This window comes from Hyla sarda, chromosome 9, assembly GCF_029499605.1.
Source record: "Hyla sarda isolate aHylSar1 chromosome 9, aHylSar1.hap1, whole genome shotgun sequence".
Taxonomy (NCBI): domain Eukaryota; kingdom Metazoa; phylum Chordata; class Amphibia; order Anura; family Hylidae; genus Hyla; species Hyla sarda.
This window is the reverse complement of record NC_079197.1, coordinates 20,273,061-20,286,024: the sequence shown is the minus strand read 5'-3', so window position 1 is coordinate 20,286,024 and position 12,964 is coordinate 20,273,061.

The following is a 12,964-nucleotide window of genomic DNA, read 5'->3' as shown; positions in this document are numbered from 1 at the left end:
AGAATTATTATTTTTTGCTCTTCATTGCTACCGCCACCGACATCCTGCCCGCGCTGCTACCAACGTCTGGTGAGATAGACATATAAAAGGAAGTGGCTGCTTAGCTGTTGTGGTATTAGTGCAGATTTCCCCTATTACTGTTTAGGCTATGTTCACACCTCTGAATGTCCGCCCTAGGACATGCCGGCACTAGGACCGCTCAGAAATGTGCCGTCTCCTTAGACAGCAATGCATTTCCGAGCAGATTCTGCAGTAAGAATGTCAATTCGTTCTGTGGAGGGCGTAATCGGCATTCCGCTATATGCATGGTGCAGCAGAATCCCGTTAAAAACAATGGGCTCGGAACTTCCTAGAAGAATTTTTCTGCCGGATTCCGCTCGGAAATTCTGCCGTGTGAACATGGCCTTCTGCGATGTTCACACGGCAGAATGTCCGTCCAGAAAATTTCTGGCCAGACATTCCGCAGACAGGCCAGCGCTAGGACCGCTCATAAATGCGCAGTCTCCATAGAAGACAATCCATTTCCAAGCTGATTCCGCAGAAAGAATTGACATGTCAATTCTTTCTGCGGAGGCTAGAATCGGAATTTCCACAGTGGATGTTTCCGCATCCAAAATTCCACCATGTGCATGGTACAGCAGAATCCCATTGAAAACAATGGGACTCTGCTGCAACGGCAACGGAACTTTCTAGCAAAATGTTTCCACCGGATTAAGCTTGGAAATTTGGCTGTGTAAACATAGCCTTAGGCTAAGTTCACAAGGTGCCATGTCCGCCCAGGAAAATTTCCGGGCAGTCATCCTGCAGACAGCGGGGAGCATCAGAACATGCCGGTACTAGGACGGCTCGGAATGAGCCTTCTCCCTAGACGGCAATGCATTTCCGAGCATATTCCACAGAAAGAATTGACGTGTCATTTCTTTCTGTGGAGGACGGAATCGGTATTCCGCCACATGCACGGTACAGCAGAATCTCATTAAAAGCAATGGGACTTGGAACGTCGTAGCAGATTTTTCTGCAGCACAAATTGGCTGTGTGCACAGTGCATCAGAATCCCATTGAAAACAATGCAACAGACTTTTTTTAATAGAATTTTTTTGCCGGATTCTGCTCCGAAATTCCGCTGTCTGGCCTAATGGATCCATGAGACCTTGTAGTGCAATAACAATAAGGGTGCTTTCGCACCACGTTTCAGCCTACAGCTGCCGGATCCGGATGGGGGAGGGGAAAACCGTGCGCTCCCGTACCCCAGCCGGACCGGCGCTAAAATCCATTGACTTTAATGAGCCAACCGGAGTCACCGTTTGACTCCGGTCGGCTCATTTTTGCCCTGTATCGGGTTTTGTGATCGGACCTAAAACCGTAGTATACTACGGTTTTAAGTCCGGTCAGAAAACTGGATACGGGTCAAAAATGAGCCAACCGGGAGTCAAACGGTGACTCCGGTTGGCTCATTAAAGTCAATGGATTTTAGCGCCGGTCCGGCTGGGGTACGGGAGCGCACGGTTTTACCCTCCCCCAGCCGGATCCGGCAGCCGTAGGCTGAAAATGTGGTGTAAAAGCACCCTAAGGAAATAAAAAAATTTAAAAAATTAAAAATATCTATTAAAGAGGAAAGAAAAACATGAAACAAAGTAAAGCATGTATCCGGCTGTGTCGCTGAGGTTTCCCAATTAGATGAGTCACAGACACTTTATTCATATTTACGCCGTTGCTATGAGGACGCTGATGTTTAGAGGAACTATACACAGTGTTGTAGCATGCATGCGCGCATTATATTATTTTGCAATACTATTCATTTTATACAGATAATTCAACTTAATATTAGCTTTCTTAGACTAGCATTAGCTGGAACCAAAGACATTTCACGTGGCGGTGTGTTGTGCCACAATAGGGGAACACTCTCAGGAACAATGGGGGGAATTTATCAAAACCTGTTGACCAGTTGCCCATAGCAACCAATCAGATCGCTTCTTTCATTTCATAGTGATTGCTGGAGGCAACTGCACCACTCATCTCCTACACAGATTTGGATGAATCCCCCCCCCCCCCCAATGTGTCTGACAGAATGGCATCTGATAGAATACAATAGGAACATTGGGGGCCCCATAGATTTTGAGGGTCCCAATACCACCAGGTGCGTTCACATGGTCACAACTTTTCCTATTCACTTCATTTGGTGCAAGATGTTGCCTGGCTCCAATCATGTCAAAGTTGCATTATGAGCAACATAAGATGTCTGATCGCGGGGGGGTGCCGCCGCTGGGGACCCCCCACAATCTGTCATTCAGCACCCACCTTTGCGAGCTCTCCGCAGCGCTGGAGACTCCGAGTGTGCTGCGTGACGACCACGAGGCCGGAATATCGTGACGTCATTACTCCACCCCCGTGTGACGTCACGCCCGCTCCCCTCAATGCAAGTCTATGGGAGGGGGCGTGACGGACGTCACGCCCCCTCCCATAGACTTGCATTGAGGGGGTGGGACATGATGGCACACGAGGGCGGAGTCATTTTCCAACCGTATGGGGTTTTTGAACCGGTCTGATAAACATTTCTAAAATTGATCTACATTATTGATAATCTAATAAAGCACTAAATTGGTGGCATAAAGTCCGGTGGGTAAAGCAATACCGGGGGTAGCACTTTTCTGGCTACCCCTTTTAAAGGGACAGTCGCCTCAATAAATTAGTACATTTGCAATAATCAGGACTGGGTGCAACCAGTCCTTGATAGGAATGCTCTTATTAAAAAACACTAAGAATAGTTCAGCTGAAATATGTATGAGCCTCTCCGTCTAATTGCCCATCGATATGTCTTTTGACAGCTACGCGTCATTATCTAGGTCAGCATCAATCTGAAGACAAAGATTATAACATCAGGTTTGGGTCTAGTTCTGACCTCTTAGATCCCAGTCACATCTGCATCTGGGGCTCTGTTTGGGGCCAGGAAACCGAGACACCGATGGATCCTGATCGATACCATTGGTTTTCATGGGGTTTCTCTGGTGTCCATTTATTAAGCCAGATCTGACAGGATCGGGGGGGGGGGGGGGGGGGGTCGTGTTGCGGGATGAAGTGACAAGCTGTAGGGTTCATGGGAGAGTGAAGTTGCACAGGGGCGGGGGTCAAGGGGGGGGGATGGGAATTAAAGTGCCACAAGGGGGATCAAGGGGGGGGGGGTGAAGTGCCACAGGGAGGACCAAGGGGAAAATGAAATGGCCTAGGGGTGATACAGAGGGAGGGATTGAAGTGGCACGGCACAGGGGGTGATCAAGGGGGGGGGGGGTTAAATGGCAAAGCGGTGATGAAGGGGGGAAATTAATTGGCACAGGGGGTGATGAAATAACACAGGGGGGTGAAATGGCACAGGGGGTGATGAAATAACACAGGGGGGGGGTGTAATGGCACAGGGGGTGATGAAGTGGGAAATACAATGGCACAGGGGGTATGAAGGGGTGATGAAATGAAACATGAAAACGAGACAGACAGAGATGTCAGCAGAGAGCACTGTTGCTAGACAGAAAAGAACAACTCAACTTCAGCAGCTGAAAATTATTGGAAGGATCAAGATTTTTTAATAGAAGTAATTTACAAATCTGTTAAACTTTCTGGAGCCAGTTGATATATATACATATAAAAAGTTTTTTTCCTGGATAACCCCTTTAAGAGATCAGAAGGCAAATTCTTTAGTAATGATTATAATTATGTTTCCTGTTTGCAAAACCTCCCTGGATAAAGGCCCAAATCACTGTCCCATAAGTGTGAAGTGGAATCTATATATACATGAATTAGCATATATTATGTAAATCAGAATCATGAAGCCCTTGTGTCCAGCCCAGGACCGCTCTGCCCTCACTATGACCCATGTGGGTTGTTTTACCCTTCCACACCTATGTTGCACATTTCTACCTGTACCATCCTGCCAACCTTACATTATCCTAATTGTCAGGACTGTCAGCGATCGGATACAACGCCCATACAGATTTTATTTTTCTTCTAATCCGGATCTGACTTTTCTATAAAAAGGTCACATAGATTTCCATGGTGTGTGACTTTGCTGTTCCTCAAGGTACGATGTTTTGTTATATACATGAGGTCAGCTACTTACAATACAACCAGACTATTTTATGTGTTTCCACTGGCCATGTTATTTTCCCCATGAAAAAGTGGTGGCAAAAATATATTTTCCGAATATATTTGCAAGTACACAGTACAGGTCCATGTTTCCTTCATGTGTTCGGGATGTGGCTCTTAGGCTGCATTCACACCACGTTTTTACAATACAGTTCCCGTATCAGGTTTTTGATGAAAAACGGATTCCTCAAAACCTGACTAAACTGTATAAAAAGGTGTGTACAAATTTGAACCCGTATACGGTTAAAAAAATGATGTCCGGTTGCATCCGTTTTTTAAGAAAAAAGCGTATAAGTTTTTTTTACTTTTCCCTCCATTATGAATAAAGTTTCACTTGTTTGATTGAAATTCCAAGAAAAAAAACTGTGCAAAGTCAAAAACCGTATGGTGAAAACCGGATGGAAGCGTACGCACATATGGTTCTGTACGGCTCCCATTGACTCCCATGTTAAAAAAAAAAAAAAAAACGTATACGGTTTAATACAGTTTTTCACCCAGACCAAAAAGCGTGGTAGGCTACGGTTTTGGGTACAGGGGAAAAAAACTGACAAAACCGTACAGGACGCAAAACGGACACAACCTGATGCATCGTTTGGCATACGGTTTTCAATGGAGAGTCAATGCATACAGTTTCCAATACGGTTCCGTACGGTTTTTACATTGAAAACGTATACGGGAACTGTACTGCAAAAACGTGGTGTGAATGCAGCCTTTTTTTATTTTTTAAGGAGGGAACTGCAAATAAATGTGCCCCTAGTGGTGGAGATGGGTAACTGAAATGGAGGTGGTGGCACAGTGGAATGTAACTCTGTACTTAAAAAAAAAAAATGTCTTATGAAGTATTTAAAGAGGTACTGCAGCCAAAATTAAGTTATCCAAATTAAGCTGATGGAGGGGGTCCCAGCGGTACCTCCAGAACGGGACCCCGTCTCGTTCAGTGAGGAGCATGTGTCGTCTACCGCTAGATGGCACGGGCTCCAATGGAGCCCGTGCCATCTAGCGGTAGACAACACGCGCTCCTCACTGAGCGAGACGGGATCCCGTTCTGGAGGTACTGCTGGGACCCCCTCCATCAGCTACTTATCCCCTATCCTGAGGATAGGGGATAAGTTCATTTTGGCTGCAGTACCCCTTTAAAGGGGCACTCCCGTGGAAAACTTTTTTTTTTTTTTTTTTAATCAACTGGTGCCAGAAAGTTAAACAGATTTGTAAATCACTTCTATTAAAAATCTTAATCCTTCCAGTACTTTTTAGGGGCTGTATACTAAAGAGAAATCCAAAAAAGAAATACATTTCCTCTGATGTCATGACCACAGTGCTCTCTGCTGACCTCTGCTGTCCATTTTAGGAACTGTCCAGAGCAGGAGAAAATCCCCAAAGCAAACATATGCTGCTCTGGACAGTTCCTAAAATGGACAGCAGAGGTCAACAGAGAGCACTGTGGTCATGACATCAGAAGAAATGCATTTCTTTTTTGGATTTCTCTTTAGTATACAGCCCCTAAAAAGTACCGTGAGGATTAAGATTTTTTAATAGAAGTGATTTACAAATCTGTTTAACTTTCTGGCACCAGTTGATTTAAAAAAAGTATTCCACACGAGTACCCCTTTAAGGAAAATGGGCTAAAATAAAAAGTGTAATAGTTTTGTGCACATTACTCATATTAGCACTGTTGCCCATGCACCACCCAACATACCCCTGTCAGGTGCCCTGTCTGCCTAATTTTTTTGGTGTGCAATTCTGCATGCCAGATAATTGGCATTCAACATTTACATCACATTTTTACTATCCCTCGAGAGAGTACATTTAAATACATTAAACATATTACTCGATACACCCAGACTTTATTTCGTAAAGCGTAATCAATATATTTTTTTTTACTATGTTTTTCTTTGTTTCTGTCTGTACCTTTTTTATTTTTTTTTGGGTGAAATATCATAATATTTTCTACTAGGGTACGGTCCCACGTAGCGCCAACGCAGCGTATTTGATGCTGCACACAATGTACTGCCCAGCGGGCAATATGCTGCATATTCTGCAATGAGCATGCACACAGGGCTAACTGTATGTTCGGTGAGGTTTGGGGGCGGGGTCGCACATCACAGTCATGGTGTTGCGTGGCCCCGCCCCCAAACCTCACCGAACACACAGGGCTGCCACCAGGTAGGTATGCTGATTGGAGAATACGCAGCGTATTTGCCACTGCGCAGCACATTTTGCTCAGCGTGAAATATGCTGCGTAAGCGATATGTGGGATGGTACCCTCATAGTCAATGAGGAACGTATGAGGGTGAATACGTTTCATAGTTTTCAAAATGCCACCAGAACCCGGGTAACTAGTCATTGGGGCAGGTCCCAGCGGCTGCTCTCCGCCCCGCCAGTATTGAGTGACCCATCTGTTCCTGTACACAGATATATGCAGATAGGGAGAGACACGTCACTCAGCGCTTGCAGCATGTAGAACAGCTGCTGAGACCACCCCAATGACTAATGGGGGGGGGGTTCAGATCCCCTCTCAATCTCCAGAACGGGGTCCTGACTCTCCCTACTACATGGAGCTGTGGATTGGAATGTCCTCCCATAGGCAATGTATAAAGCGCGTGCCGAGCTGCCGCTCCATGTCATTGGGGTCCCATTCTGGAGATCAGACACTTATTTCCTATCCTGAGGATAGGGGATATCTTTTTAGGGGCTGTATAGCTAAACGTTTAACATACAGCTTCCCTACATTTATCTGCATCTACACTGTTTGGTATATGCTTCATGTATACACGTTAAAATCATGATGTGAATCCACCATGCATGGTTTGTACTATATCGTCAGGACATCCCCTGTTTACATGGGAAGACGGGATATACAAGCCTTTTTATGTCACATATATAAACCGATCGGCTGACAAATAAGAATTTCATTTGCTTGTTTCTCAGCGGCTCGTCCCCGGGCCATGTTCACATATAGTAGTGTTCACCCCTGGGCCATGTTCACATAGAGCAGTGGTCAGCCCCAAGCCATGTTATTATAGAGTAGTGGTCGTCCCTGGGCCATGTTCACATAGAGTAGTGGTCAGCCCCGGGCCATGTTCACATAGAGTAGTGGTTGTCTCTGGGCAATGTTCACATAGAGTAGTGGTCATCCCTGGGCAATGTTCACATAGAGTAGTGGTCAGCCCTGGGCCATGTTCACATAGAGCAGTGGTCGGCCCCGGGCCATGTTCACATAGAGCAGTGGTCAGCCCCAAGCCATGATCACATAGAGTAATGTAAGCTCCGGGCCATGTTCACATAGAGTAGTGGTCGTCCCTGGGCCATGTTCACATAGAGTAGTGGTCGTCCCTGGGCCATGTTCACATAGCGTAGTGGTCAGCCCTGGGCCATGTTCACATAGAGTAATGGTAAGCTCCGGGCCATGTTCACATAGAGTAGTAGTGGTTGTCCCCGGGCCATATTTTGATAGAGTAGTGGTTGGCCCCGGGCCATGTTCACATAGAGTAATGGTCAGCTCCAGGCCATGTTCACATAGAGTAGTGGTCGTCCTGGGGCCATGTTCACATAGAGAAGTGGAGTAGTGGTTGTCCCCAGGCCATGTTCACATATAGTAGTGGTCGGCCCCAGGCCATATTAACATATGGTAGTTGTCGGCCCCGGGCCATGTTCACATAGAGTAGTGGTCAGCCCAGGGCCATGTTCACATAGAGTAGTGGTCGGCCCAGGCCATGTTCACATAAAGCAGTGGTCAGCCCAGGGCCATGTTCACATAGAGTAGTGGTCGTCCCTGGGCCATGTTCACTTTGAGTAGTAGTCGTTCCCAGGCCATGTTCACATAGAGCAGTGGTCGGTCCCGGGCCATGTTCACATAAAGCAGTGGTCGTCCCTCGGCCATGTTCACATATAGTAGTGGTCGGCCCAGGGCCATGTTCACATAGAGCAGTGTTTATAGATGGCTGACAGGGTTTATAGATGGCTGTGCATTGCTATCTCATGTAATACAGGAATAAGGGAACCTAGATACTGTAGCACACACTATATACCGGCAATAATAGGCAATGACAGGAAGGCATTTAGATAGCGGGCCCTAAATCTTCATGGCCTGACAACCTTCATAGCAGGACAATTTCCTGATCTTGCAGAACGGATTCGATTATGTTCAGTGTAGGAATCCTTGAGAAATTCCCAGTGGTGTCTCCCATCTGTAACAACCAGACTGACCTCCAAGAGCCCTTATAGGTTTTCACAACTATTATTTTTCCATTGGAATCATTTCTTTAAAAAAAAACAACATAAAACAAAGTCTAATGCATAGGAATATTCCCCCAGCTCTGTACAATTCACCTTCCAACCTGCTGACACTGTTAGGCTATGTTCACACGGTGGAGACAGCACGTTTCCGAGTGGTCCTAGCACCCACCTCTTAGTCAAATATGCTGAATGTTTTTCGTGCTGTGGTATCCTGGTACCGTATTGCATACTGTACCATGGTAGAGGTCCCCAAAGTCAGAGTTCCTAGGAACGGTGGGGTCCCTCTTTTCTAGTTAGCCCCTCGTCACCCCTCAGTTAGCTATTATTCTTGAAAATATAAATGTAAATATGTATTTTTAAATGCCTACCTGTTAGCGTTGCAGGACCTTAGGTCATGTGACTCAGTGTTCAGAACTCTATGGTTTGTTGAAGGACCTTCGATGGTTCTTGTGTCAGGTGTTCACCCACAATGCCATGTAACGGTGAGTGACAGCTGTTATGGACCAATCCAAAACCGCTCAGCCCCGGCCCATATAAGGGAGCTGCAGCCAATAATCGCTCTCTTTGGTTGCTGACACTGGATGAGGTAGGACCTCCGCAACTTCCAAAGACAATTACTAGGCCAAAGCCTTGTGGCCTCGGCCTACGCTAAAGACTGTGAGTTCTTACAATTCCCCTCTCACTCCGCAAGATCACACGACCTAAACCTACCCCTAAATCCAGCGGATCTATGCTACAAAATCCTCCTAAACTAAAGAGAACTTACTCGGTCCCAACCACTGTCAATCGCTGCTCAGCTGTATATAGACTCTGTTATCTGGACTGTTACCGGTTACTGCATGTTACAGAAAATCTTCAGTAAAGTTTCAACAAGTTTTCAGCTAAGCACTGGTTGTGGACAATCCGTTATTCTGCACTCACCTATCGCTCTTGGGAAGGCTGGCGATAGGCCCAGCGTTTCCTCAGCATTTAACCCTCACCCTGGCGTCACGAGTGACAAGGGTTAATAAACCCCTGATACCTGCTCAGCAACACCCCAGCTACCCTACACCCCCCGAGGCTTACCACAGTGCCGACATTCTGCACATTTTTCAACCGTGTGAACCCGGCCTTAGATAGCTGTTCGAGCAGTGTTTTCATAAGAGTGTGTCTCCAGCTGTTGCAAAACTACAACTCCCAGCATGCCCGTTGGCTGTCCGGGCATGCTAGGAGTTGTAGTTTTGCAACAGTTGTAGGTCCACAGTTTGGTGACCACTGCTCTACGTCTTAAAGCCGCAGCACATATATTGCTGTTTTGGACTAAAGGAAAGAGAATTTATGGTGGAAAAAAAATAAAATAATACACTTTCCTTTACGTCCTACAGCAGCAGCACAAATATATATATATATATATATATATATTATATATATGGACAACTCCTTTAATATGCATAGGGAGACTACTGAAGAGGGTAGCTGCACCCCCTGCTCACTAGGGAGTAGGGTTGCTGCACCCCCCTAGTCTCCCCATGAATATTAAAGGGGCCAACGGCTGTCACGCCCCCTCCCAAAGACTTGAATTGAGGGGGCGGGGCGTGACATCACACGGGGCGGAGTCATGACGTCGCGCTCTTCCGTCCCCCTGGTCGGGAGCCAGACCCTCCATCACTTCCAGAGCAGTAACAGGTGGGTGCTGCGTGTCCTTTGGATAGGGGATAAGATGTCTAGGGGTGGAGTACCCCTTTAAAGGGGGTCCAACACTGTGCTGCCAGGCTGCCCGAGTCAGTCCTCAACCACGGGATAGCCACTTGTGCTGGGACACCACAATACGCCAACTGTTCCCCTACTCACTAGAAATGCTTCCTCTGTGCCCACCACTCACTTATAATGTCCCAACAGTAACCCCAGAGGCTGTCCGGGCAATTTATTGGGAAACACCAATTTAGATGACAAAGTGTATCTGCTTTATCTGGCATTGGGCCTACTGCAAGATCCTCTGGCATCTTAATAATCCCTCCAATGCTGCGTTTCTGATATATCTGGTATGAAGGTAGGTGACCCGGAAGAGCTGCGCACAACAGGACCTATAATCCTGTCCCGTGCAGGGTTGGTCTGAGCAAAATTAGATCAAAGTAACCAAAGTTTTTATTTCTCCGCTCTTTACTGTGTTTTGTTTCTCTGTTTTTCGGTGCACGTGGGTTAAGCTCAGGAAGCACTTGACTATGACTTAGATCTGATATATATATATTTTTTTTTTCTTGCAAAGCAGCTTAGTGGACTAAATATAGCACAGCCCTGGCAACCATGGCGTCAGGCCAGATATCAGGGCGTATGAGTAAGTTACATAAACAACGCTGATCCCTGCTGCCATCTCCTGGCACAAAATAATACTGCAAAATAGATAGGAAATGAATATTAGGCCAGGTTCACACTACGGAATTATACTTGGAAATGCAGCAGAATCCCATTGCTGCCAAATCTTTTTTGAAGTCACATTGAGGAGTTTCCGCCACTGAAATTCGCTGAAATCCCGGTCATTCTCTCGCCAGAATGCACCAGGAATACAACGCCATCTATGGCACAATGTGCACAATCTTAATGCCAACTGATTCAGTCACACTGGCATCACTGGCATCACTCGGAATTCTTCTGGCCGGAAATTTCACAGTGTGAATATAGACTTAAAGGGGTACTACCAAGGAAAACTTTTTTTTTTAATCAACTGGTGCCAGAAAGTTAAACAGATTTGTAAATCACTTCTATTAAAAAATTTTAATCCTTCCAGTACTTTTTAGGGGCTATATACTAAAGAGAAATCCAAAAAAGAAATGCATTTCCTGTGATGTCCTGACCACAGTGCTCTCTGGTGACCTCTGCTGTCCATTTTAGGAACTGTCCAGAGAAGCATATGTTTGCTATGGGGATTTTCTCCAGTTCCTAAAATGGACAGCAGAGGTCAGCAGAGAGCACTGTGGTCAGGACATCACAGGAAATGCATTTCTCTTTAGTATACAGCCCCTAAAAAGTACTGGAAGGATTAAGATTTTTTTAATAGAAGTGATTTACAAATCTGTTTAACTTTCTGGCACCAGTCGATTTTGTTGGGGGTCCAGCAGTCAGATCCCATTCCATTATTGATTTTTATCGATTAACCCTTGCAGTCCTAGCTTGCAAACCAAATTTTGCACAAAAAATAATAAGGATAAATTGCCCACTATAAATACTTCACGTGCCACATACATGAGTTTCTTGTTCATTTGTCACAGGAGGAAGTGAAATAAAGAACCAAATTTCTCTGGTTCCCAAAGTGTCCAGGGTAGAGGTTACAGCTGCGATCTCCAGCTTTTGCAAAACTACAATTCCCAGCATGCCCTAAAAGTCTATCTATCTATCTCTCTATCTATCTATCTATCTATCTATCTATCTATCTATCTATCTATCTCTCTATCTAATATCTAGCTATCTGTGGTGGCCCAGTACAGAAGTGTCCCTTCTGTACACTATTGGTCCTATCAGGTGGACTCAGTCCCAGTCCCCTGGCCTCCACACTCCTCAGGACTCTCATCTCTCAGTCTGTTATATAAAGAGTTAATGTATTACATTCATGTTAATGTATCTTTAAATCCTGTTGTGAAGCCTTTGTAACCAAGGAAGGTGCCAGTGACCAGGTGACTTGCTGGTGACCTATGGGACTCCTCCAAATTACTCCTATATATATTAGGGAGGAGCTAGTCAGTTCATTTGTTACTGAGGTGCAGTACAGTAAAGACCTGAGAGTGTCTGGTGTTCCTGAGGGAGACCAAGGCCTTGCCACGCAGCCACGCATCTACCAACAAAACCCCCTGCAGGTGAAAGTCAAAACCTCAACTGTGGTGATCCAGTACAGGAGTTGCACCCCTGTACCCTTCCTGCCCTGTCAGGCAGACTCTATTCAAAGTGTATACAGTAACCAAAAATACGCAATTTTGGACTTTGGAATTTTTTTTACATGTATGCCATTATATTTTTATAGTTCGGACATTTACGCACGTGGCGATACCACATATGTTTATTTGTATTTACAAATTTAAACTTCTTTTATTTAGGAAGGGGTTAAATCACATTAATTCACTTTTCTTTTTTTTTTTTTTACAATTTTTACATATTTTTTGTTTAGCCCCCATAGGGGACTATTACTTGCAATCCTTTGATTGCATACACTGAACAATGCTATGCCATAGCATAGCATTGATCAGTGTAATCTGCGCTCAATTGCTCAAGCCTGGATCTCAGGCTTGGAGCAATCAAACACTGATCGGACAGCGTGGAGCACGGTAAGGCACCTCCCGCTGTCCTCTCAGCTGTTCGGGACTCCGCGATTTCACCGCCGCGGTCCCGAACAGCTCCACTGAGCTAACTGGCACTGATTTCTCCCGGTTTAGATGCCGAAATCTACTTTGATCGTGGCATCTAAAGGGTTAATACCAGACATCAGCCCTATCGGCGATGCCGATAGCAACCGGGACCCAGCAGATACGAAGCGCTTCATATTACGGAAGCCGGCCATGGACGTAAATATACATCCGTGGTCGTTAAAGGGGCACTCTGGTGAAAACAATTTTTTTTCATATGAAAT